This window comes from Eleginops maclovinus, chromosome 2 (genome assembly GCF_036324505.1).
Source record: "Eleginops maclovinus isolate JMC-PN-2008 ecotype Puerto Natales chromosome 2, JC_Emac_rtc_rv5, whole genome shotgun sequence".
In the NCBI taxonomy this organism is placed as follows: domain Eukaryota; kingdom Metazoa; phylum Chordata; class Actinopteri; order Perciformes; family Eleginopidae; genus Eleginops; species Eleginops maclovinus.
The window spans coordinates 411719-422081 of record NC_086350.1 but is presented as its reverse complement, the minus strand read 5'-3'; the positions used below and the strand labels follow the sequence as shown (position 1 = coordinate 422081).

Genomic DNA, 10363 nt, shown 5'->3' with positions numbered 1-10363 from the left:
TGTGGACAATAAGAAGTAATGCAGGTCTCTGGAGTGGCGGGGAACCAAACATATATAGAAAACAAGACTCTGCTTGCACCCGATGGTGCCCTGAAGTTGCCAATCTGTATAAATGTTGTTTGTTTGCATCGTATTGTCAGACTGTGTCAATGGTAGATATACAGCCCAGGTCACATGACTCTGGACACTCCAGTGTCATCATGCCAATTAGTGATAGACGTCCGTGTGGAGATGCTCAAAGGGAGATTTAATTCATCATCACACCAGTGTGTGCCTGTTAACGTGGCCCCTGTGTTCTCTGTGGGGGGGGGGGTACAAAAAATGAGAACATGGAACCGACCTGTCGGGGGTTACTGGTCTAAAGAAGCAGTGTTGTGATAGAGTACTGAAAAGAGAGCCTGTGCACCCCCTCGTCCCAATGAACCTAATGTGAACTTCTGCAACCCTGATACCCTCTTCTTGTGAAAACCCCTGACCCTCAACCAATCCCTGACCTGATCTCCAGCACCCCGGTCCTCCAACAATCCAAGGTCACCTCCCCCCGTAAACCCAAACGCCCAGCATCTATCGCCCGCCGGTGATTTAGCTTTCAATCTGCTTCTAAACTGGCTGCTGGTGTTACAATTTGGTCCAGGTCCAGTATCCAATCAGACTGTAAACCATGACCAGTGCGAAGGAGGTCCCGGGTCGAGCTAGTTTCTTAAAGTGTTGTTTGAACGCAGACAAAAGTCACGAAAGTGTTCAGACGTTCTGAAGGGGATAGTTTCAGGACCGAGCATCCTGACGCCTTTCAACCAACACCCCCAACTTCCAAATCCGCCTTTGATCATAATGCCTGTTCACTTATTTCCCCTGTTGACAAAGAGCCAAGCATAGCTTCCCCAGCCCGCCAACTCTCTGAGGAGGAACGTGCTGCAGCTTCAGAGAGGACGCAGATATAGAAACTCAGATCAGAACTCCTGCAGAAACATCTGCAGCAGCTCTTCAACACATGCAGCATCTAGAGAACATTCAGCAGAGGAAACATGAGCAGTTTACTAAAAGCTGCAGAAACCAAACGCTGCAAGAAGCTCCAACACAACGGAGACCAGTGGACTAGCTCGCTAACGTAGCTACCCTTCAGATATCCTGACTCTTCCAGTTCTGAGGGAGACTCTCTCTGAGACAGAGACAGTTGCATCGTTTCTGAAGCTGCAGCGTGTTGGCACCTGTGGGCCACCATACAAACCTTAAAGCAGGAGCAAACGTCAGAGTTTCAGACGTGGTTTGAAACGTACTGATGTTTTTAAACTTCTCAGTCTGCCACCATAGACCGCTTCATTGGACGACACAAACCTCCTCTGGTTACTGAAGACGACATGTAACTCTAGTTCTAACAACCCAAGTACCCCCTCCCAGTGGACCAATCCCCCAAATACTGACCCCCCACCCCCATCCTTGTTCCCCTGACTTCATGCAGAAGCGTTCAGCAGGACGGGGGGGGCGCGTTAGCCTCACTGATGTTTCCAGTGGTGTCGGTCAAGTGTAGTGATTTGAGTTTTCATTCGTGAGTCAAGTGAGTCAACTGTGAGCACTAAATGTGAAGTTGCAATATTGCAATGTCAACACAAACTATATCTGGGCTGTGTTTCTTTTTATAGGAAAAGATATTCAGGTCTTCCTAGTCTTCAGAATAAGTGCTTTCTGTTCCTGAACCTGCTGGACTGGCATTATCAACACCGTGCTCTGCATCTCTGAACCCTGAACTGCCAAACCCTGGTCCAGATTCAGCAGGCGCTGACTGCTGGGAAAGATCAAATCCTTGATGTGTAGACGAGTCCCCGGAGTGAGACAGGAGAGCTTATTAAACAATAACGAGGGTCTTCGGATCTCAAAAGAACAATACCACAAATCCTGAGATAAAAGCACAAGCTGCATCACATGAAGAGCTTTTTGTACGTCGTTATGGAATCAGAGTATGCATCTCTTTGTTGTGTCCCCACATTGCCAATATTTTTCTAGGAGGAAATCCAGACCTCTGCCTGACATGAGGGTCATGTTCCTGGATTAGATGGTGCATCGCTTTCCTCTCTGGAGCAAGTTCTGGGCTGAAGCGTGGCGCTGTCGGTCGGGTCGGTCTCTTCCCGCTCAATCATGACTCCTGGCACCTGGGTGGCTGTCCGTTAACGGTGCTTTCTGTTTCTTTCTCCCTGCAATGTTGGATCTGCTGAAACTGTCGTGAAAACACGACCGCTGAGCAGCCGTGAAGATTATCCTGAAATCATGAGCATCTGTTTTCATTGATGGGGGGTTAGCAGCCATGCTAATGGTGACCAGATGTTCTCTATTTTAAACTCTCTACACGTGTCGGGTTCATATCTCCACAACAGGTTTCACTTTTAACTCCAAGCCTTTTATCGGACGCCTCGGTAAACGATCCTCTGGTTCGTCCAGTACTTCACTGCTGCTACACATCAGCATGTTAGCCAGTGTTAGCATGCTAATGTTAGCATTTAGCTGCAATGGTAAGAGCTGCAGGCATGGCTGTAGAATTGTGTTCTTAACTGATAATTATCAATGAGAGTAAAACGTACGACACTTTCCCGTACAACAGAACCGCTCCTTTAGGAACTGTCTTCAGTTTAGTGAAAACACAGCAGAGCTATCTGGCTCCGTTTAGCTTTAGCTTAAAGAACCTGGGCCAGCGTTGACTCCTGTTTCCCGAGAGTCCAGAGGTTCCTCCGGTAGATCCCATGCCTTTCTGTTTGATGGGAACGTGGTTCTGACGCTGTGAGCGCAGGGGTGAGTACGTGTGGGGCAACTTTAAAACACTTACATGTGTGTTTTCATCATATCCTATTGAAGCAACATATCCCACATGTTTGAGTTCCTGACGTCAGCTGTACAAACTGCCTTCAGAACTTCCCCGAGGAGAGGGTTCCCGGGGCTGGGCTCTGTAGGACCAGGGTCCGTCCCGATCCTCCCGTTCGGTTCTTACCGGATTTATTTCTTTGCCCCCCCTCCCCCCTCTGTACAGTAGGTACCTCGAGTGCCTTTTCTTCAAACAGCAGATAATATTTGTCTCTTGACTTGCACTGTGACTTGTAGAACCCCCCCCCCCCCCCCCTCACTTCCTCAGGCAACGGGAACATGTCATACTCATCTCGACCACACGGTGTTTCCTCGTCGTTTTTATTAAGAGTTGCCTTAAATGTGTTTTATTTTCCCAGTCATCGAGCGGAGAGAGATCCCAGTCTGGTGGTTTTGGTCGTGTGGGGGGGGGGGGGGGGGGGGGGGGGGGGGGGGGGCTCCAAAGAGGGGTTGTCGGGATGTTTGACAGCCGGACGTTTAGTGATGCACTTTTCGGTTCGACCAGTATTATTGACGTTAAGACAGGCCCCGCCCCCCCCCACCCCCGTGGTTCCTCGTCTTTTGTTTCTGGATTTTCTGCATCTAACGAGCTAACCGCGGCGCAGACCCGCCACCTGTCCACTCGCATGCCTTCTTATGCAAACTTTTATACCAGATTTGTCAAACCTTTTTTTAAATGCATCCGTTTTGTAACTCCTTCTTTTATGTGGAGCTCGAGTCACCTTTTATTTCGTTGGACAGCGTGCGGTTAGGGTGTCGCACGTTTCTTCCTGACACCGGATTTGGAACCGGCTGATGCACCATGCTGATCAAGTCTTCAATTGATTATTGAGTTGGATCCTATTTGGACTAAAAAGTGAATCGACCCGAAGAGAACAGCTGATTGCTTTTCTGTTGGGAAGACTTTTTTAAAACAGGAGGCGAGGGAAAAGGAATCTGTTGGTGCGTTTGATGTGAATAGTTTTATGTTTCTGAAAACATCTGAACTGAGGTTTTGCTCGGTTCAAAAAAAGATTTCTAATAAATCCTCTTAAATAAAGTGGTTATTTTTTAAATCTGTAAAATTGGTGGAAAAACCCTTTTTGTGGCTAATTTTAGAGATAAGTGTTTGTTGTAATACACACTTTGACCACCAGAGGCTGAAGTGCTCTCCTGTGTTTTAGACACTTAAAACATCCATGGTCTTTCATCATGGGGATTTTTAAAAAGGACTTCATGCTCTCCAATCACAACATGCGAATACATAAATATAAAGTATTCCTCTAGTGGTTAAAATGAGTATTACATCTAAAAACTCGTAAAAAAACAATGGTTTCATAAATTGAAAACAAATGAATGTTCGAACAAAACAAAGTTTAACTTGTTGTTGTAATACTAATCTGAACCACAAGAGGCTGAAGTACTATTATTTATACTAAAAAACCACCATGTTCATCTTTGTGTTTGTTATGACTCACGCACACACACACAACATAGAATACATACATGTAAAATATACTTCACCTCTTGTGGTTTTAAATTGGTATTACATCAAAAGTCCCTCGTTTTCACAAATTGACAAAAAGTATCCCCCCCCCCCCCCCCCCCCCCCACCACAGCCTCCGTACTTGTATGTAGTTGATGCATATCGTTTATTTCCTGCACGTTGTGCGTCCACTGCGACCGCAGGAAGTCGTTGAAGCCTCGTCTGGCGGATTCTTCTGGAAGCGGTTTTCTTAACGAGCGATCAAGTCCTGATTGTGGCCTTCTAGTATTGTGGAGACATCGACCCGCTGTTCATCCTGTCCGGATCCAACTGTTCGCCCAGAGCTTCTTACCTCGTCCACGGCTAATCCATCGGGGGTGTTGAGTGCAAAACAGAAAAAAACAAAATAAGTCTTTTTTTAATCTTCCATACGGTGAGATGCATTGTAGCGATGTAAAGAGGAGTTCACCTGGTGTGCTGAATAATGTGTACTATTACACACTCTGAATATTTGTATAATTGTTTGTATTTTTTCATAATGATTTTGGAAAGGAATGTGTTTATTTTTTTGACTTGTGTTCCAGATGTGTCTTCTGTTGGCCTGACATTGTGATGGTCTGGTGGGATTCTTACCTCTGTATTGAGCCTCTTCTTCTGTGATGACTTCTTTGTATGCAGTGTTTAGGAAATACTGTGGGGAACATGGGGAGGAGTTGATATTAGGAGCATTTGATCAATTTGTATTTATTTATTTTATCATTTTGTTAATAAATTGTGAAAAGCACTGTGTCTGGTCTGTTTAAAACCTGGTTCATTAATTAGACTGTCTTTATTTCAATAAGTGCAGCATTATTTTGTGTTTGCAAAAAAACATCTTAATTACAGGGATAAATCCCTCCGGTATTATTCTGCATTACTTTAAAAACTTTAAATAGTCCCACATTTCCCCAGTTTGACTTGTTTCAGAGTACTTGTGTTTTTCACAGGATCTCAATACTTCCAGCATTATTTTTTTATAGCATTTAAACTTTACAAGCAGCTGGTTTAATTTCTAAAATAAATAAAGCTTAATGTGAAGTAGCTGAGATTTGGAAAATGTAAATACTGACCTTTGCCTCAGTTTTGATGCATTCAATTACCATATTAAGAGGAAATAAAACTTGCAGAAGTCAAGAGCAAAACTTTAGACAGAAATGAGATAGGGAAAAAGAATGGAACATTCTCTAACAAAAGCTAACTATAAGTGTTTGAGAATAGGAGGTATAGGTGTGTGCAGCATGTACATAATAGTGATAAAGAGGATAAGAAGATAAACAGCTTTTATTCTGAAATTACTGCACCATGTGACAGGTCCAGCTGGTGGAACTTGTTAAGAGGTTAAACTAAAGATTTTAGTCTCTAAATTAATTTAAAGTCAGTAATAAAAGTGAGGCAAAGACAGCAGGCGGTGGAGGTCTGTTGTCTGCAGGATCAGCAGAATCAGTGATGCACGTTACTCTAAAGACCGATTCAGTGATTTAAAGAGGACATCTGTGAAACGATTGTCTGTTCCTCTTCTACCATCTATAATACACCCTACTATAGCAACATATTTCTTCATGTTAAAGTTACAATCTTGTGTTTGCTTGTTTATCAACCGTTTTAAATCGTACTGTTGTCGGCGCTGCCGGGGTTTTGCCCACCAGCGACTACGGTCCTCACCAGTGACGTCAGCTCGTTTGCTCCTATACAGAGGATAAATATTATAAAGTAGGGAGGACCAGAACCGTATCTTTACGGTGAGGAGCCGGTCTACACAGTGAGGACGTAAACGAAGTTAACAGAATATTGGTGAAGTATGATTTATACATTTTATATAAAGTCATGAGTCGCTCACGATCCCGTGCAGCAGAGTGGCGCAGCGGAAGCGTGCTGGGCCCATAACCCAGAGGTCGATGGATCGAAACCATCCTCTGCTAGTTTTATTTTTCTGAAAGAACGTGAAAAATAAAGCAGTCTACTTTTAATCAGTTCTACAGAAAATACACACTTGTTTTTACTAAATGAATCCTGAGGCAGGGTGTCTTATTTTACAAGATGTATCGTTCAATATCAACTGCGTTATTCTTTTGCTGATGAGTTCTCACTGATCACCGATAAAGCAATATACAAATATTAATCTACTCATTAAAAAAGAGTTTGATCACCTCTTTAGTAATGGTTTATTCTCTTAAAATACTTAGAGAAAGGTTTCTTTATTCTGTCAGTGTTTGTCAACGGGGGGTTTGTACAGGGACCGCCAGCAGCCCCTCCGGGACGATCCTCCGCCAAAAAACTCTGTCCACCTTGACTCCTTCACCCCTGCCAGGGAGCATAAGTTTGAAGCCTTCACACTAATGTGATAGGCTGCTTTGTTTCCCAAAGTCTCAAGGTCTCCTGCCACCGGAGTTTTTAGAGACAGCAGCATGTCCTCTTCATCCTGCCACTGTCCCACAGCAGGAGAGACAGCCAGGGAAGGAAAGATGTACTCGTACTCATCATCCCTGGTCCGATATAGCTCTGTCTTCAGCAAATGCTCTGAGGACTTCTGGTAGTGAAGCACAGACCTCCTCCACCAGCCTGGTCAGCAGTCTGTTGGATCTGATGTTGAGCAGGTCAGATAGACGAGCGATGGAGGTCTTCATGAGATGCCCCAGTTTCACACAACCAGCCTCTCTCAGTCTGGATCTCAGGCTGACAGAGGACAGAACCTGAGAGGTGGTAAAACTGTTCCCAAAGAGAGAGAGAGAGAGAGAGAGAGAGAGAGAGAGAGAGAGAGAGAGAGAGAGAGAGAGAGAGAGAGAGAGAGAGAGAGAGAGAGAGAGAGAACCTCAGCTCAGGTGCAGTACTCTCTGAGGGTTTGGATAGTTCACTTTAGTCTCAGTGGGTCTCACACTTTTTGGTCCCCATTAAAGTAAAACTAATATTTCCAAGGCACGACTTTATTATATTTATATACTTATAAATAACAGGAATCATCTGCTTAACAGGAGGCTGTGGGACAGAGTTTTACTGGCTGTGGGACAGAGTTTTACTGGCTGTGGGACAGAGTGTTACTGGCTGTGGGACAGAGTGTTACTGGCTGTGGGACAGAGTGTTACCGGCGGTGGGACAGAGTGTTACTGGCTGTGGGACAGAGTGTTACTGGCTGTGGGACAGTGTGTTACCGGCGGTGGGACAGAGTGTTACTGGCTGTGGGACAGAGTGTTACCGGCGGTGGGACAGAGTGTTACCGGCGGTGGGACAATGTGTTACTGGCTGTGGGACAGAGTGTTACTGGCTGTGGGACAGAGTGTTACTGGCTGTGGGACAGAGTGTTACTGGCTGTGGGACAGAGTGTTACTGGCTGTGGGACAGAGTGTTACCGGCGGTGGGACAATGTGTTACTGGCTGTGGGACAGAGTGTTACCGGCTGTGGGACAGTGTGTTACTGGCTGTGGGACAGAGTGTTACTGGCTGTGGGACAGAGTGTTACTGGCTGTGGGACAGAGTGTTACCGGCTGTGGGACAGTGTGTTACTGGCTGTGGGACAGAGTGTTACCGGCTGTGGGACAGAGTGTTACCGGCTGTGGGACAGAGTGTTACTGGCTGTGGGACAGAGTGTTACTGGCTGTGGGACAGAGTGTTACTGGCTGTGGGACAGAGTGTTACCGGCGGTGGGACAATGTGTTACTGGCTGTGGGACAGAGTGTTACCGGCTGTGGGACAGTGTGTTACTGGCTGTGGGACAGAGTGTTACTGGCTGTGGGACAGAGTGTTACTGGCTGTGGGACAGAGTGTTACCGGCTGTGGGACAGTGTGTTACCGGCTGTGGGACAGAGTGTTACCGGCTGTGGGACAGAGTGTTACTGGCTGTGGGACAGAGTGTTACTGGCTGTGGGACAGAGTGTTACTGGCTGTGGGACAGAGTTTTACCGGCTGTGGGACAGAGTGTTACTGGCTGTGGGACAGAGTGTTACTGGCTGTGGGACAGAGTGTTACCGGCGGTGGGACAGTGTGTTACTGGCTGTGGGACAGAGTGTTACTGGCTGTGGGACAGTGTGTTACCGGCTGTGGGACAGAGTGTTACCGGCGGTGGGACAGAGTGTTACTGGCTGTGGGACAGAGTGTTACCGGCTGTGGGACAGTGTGTTACCGGCTGTGGGACAGAGTGTTACCGGCGGTGGGACAGAGTGTTACTGGCTGTGGGACAGAGTGTTACTGGCTGTTCCTGTCTGCCTGTGTCTCTCTGGAAATCCCTGCATGTTCACAGTCCTCTGGGGAGGCTGCTTATGAAACCAGAGGAGGAGCTGCACACAGGTGAGGGCGTTCAAGGTAAAGCAGGAGGTCAGACTGCCAGATGCCATTTTACTGCTTAGGGGAAGAGGAGGAGGACAGGGTGAGTGTTACACCAGGCTCTGCTTTAAACACAACCATCATTTACTCTGTGAGTCTCTGTTTGGGGAAATACATTCAAGATAAAGAATCTGCACCCTACAGTCCCAGGAGACCTTTCACAGATACCGTCCTGCAGACTCTGCTGGATTCAGACCAGGCTTACCATTCAGAGGGTTTACAAATGATGGTGTTATTATAATGTGTGCGTGCGTGCGTGCGTGTGTGTGTGCGTGCGTGCTGGTTATTACAGTTTATAGCAGTTTTAATATTTAGCACAACGTACCATGATGTCACTTATAAAGGTCTCTCGGCCTTGAAACTATATATTCATATATAATATAATCATAAACGCACAATGACTAATCGCCTGAATTGAAGACGACTTGTCAACTAGAAAAAATGTTTAGTCGAGGGCAGCCATGAATAAAACTATCAAACAATAAAGATTATATTCAGTGTTTGCCTTTTCCAACATTTCTATGAAGCTCCATGATGCTGTAACTGAAGAATTTAAACTCCCATCATGTTGTCTTTATTCAGAGTGAGGAACTGCAGGTTGTCAGAGATCAGCTGTGCTGCTCTGGCCTCAGCTCTGAAGTCTGACCACTCCCATCTGAGGGATCTGGACCTGAGTCAGAACGCTCTGCAGGAATCAGGAGTGGAGCTGCTGAGAGATCTTCTGGAGAGTCCTCACTGCAGACTGCAGACTCTCAGGTCAGTAAGGGGTCTCTGCTGGTTCAGCAGTTCTGTGTGGGGGGGTTGATGTGTTCTCACACTGAGTAATCCCTCCAGTTCTTCCTTCCAGACGTAGCCTAGCTAAGCACAACTCATCCTGCTCCCCATTCTCTGCAGCTTCTTATTTATTTGATCTCATTCTTCCACAAACATCATAATGTGAGCTTGCAATGCAGATCCACATTTCAGTCAGTGAGCAGCTCTTTGATGGATATCCAGGATCTCCCAGAGGAGTGGGTCTGTGTGGTTCTCCTGTCCTGTGTTGACTGATTTTAAACCTGATCCAGAACTGTTGTGTTGTGTTCATCCCTACAGGATCAATACAGGGACGATCAGAGCCAAGATCCAGAAGAGCTGTGAGTATTAAACCAGATCCTCCGTTCATCAAGATATTCAACATTAAAATCTGATCTGAAATGAAACACATGGACCTGTTCCATCTTGTTTCAGCTCTCTTCAATCTTTGTAGCTGCTAATGTTTCTCTGTTCATGATTATTATTCTTTCTCTGTCTCTTCTTCCCTCCATCAGGAGACTCCGATGTAAACAGGAAGTAGAAACTGGAGGAACTGACGGGATATTTTCCATAAAACACAAACAATCCATTTCACTTCAATCTTATCCTCCCAATCACTGTTCATCAGATCTACTGTTCTGTGTGTTGCTAGAGAGTTAGAGACATGTGGGGTTCCTCAAGGCTCCATCCTGGGGCCTCTTCTCTCTACCATCTACATGCTACCAACGGCTCAGATACTGAAAAACCACCAAATAAGTTACCATAGCTACGCAGACAATACAAACAGTTAGTCAGCCAACAGATGAAGCCAGAAATCTGTAGTCCTGGACTCAGACCTGAACTTCAACAGTCACATTAAAACAGTCACTGAGTCCGCCTGCTATCACCTGAAGAACAGATCTA

General features: G+C 45.8%; 1 long non-coding RNA gene and 1 other non-coding gene across 2 annotated transcripts; both read left to right on the top strand.

Moving 5' to 3' along the window:
* The first annotated feature begins 30 nt into the window (after positions 1-30).
* LOC134878088 (uncharacterized) lies at positions 31-5099 on the top strand. The gene is made up of 2 exons (XR_010167651.1): positions 31-1555; positions 1641-5099. It is a non-coding gene; the product is annotated as an uncharacterized LOC134878088 (long non-coding RNA).
* A 1102-nt stretch (positions 5100-6201) lies between these two features.
* On the top strand, positions 6202-6273 carry trnam-cau (transfer RNA methionine (anticodon CAU)). The gene has a single exon. It is a non-coding gene; the product is annotated as a tRNA-Met (tRNA).
* Positions 6274-10363: the final 4090 nt, after the last annotated feature.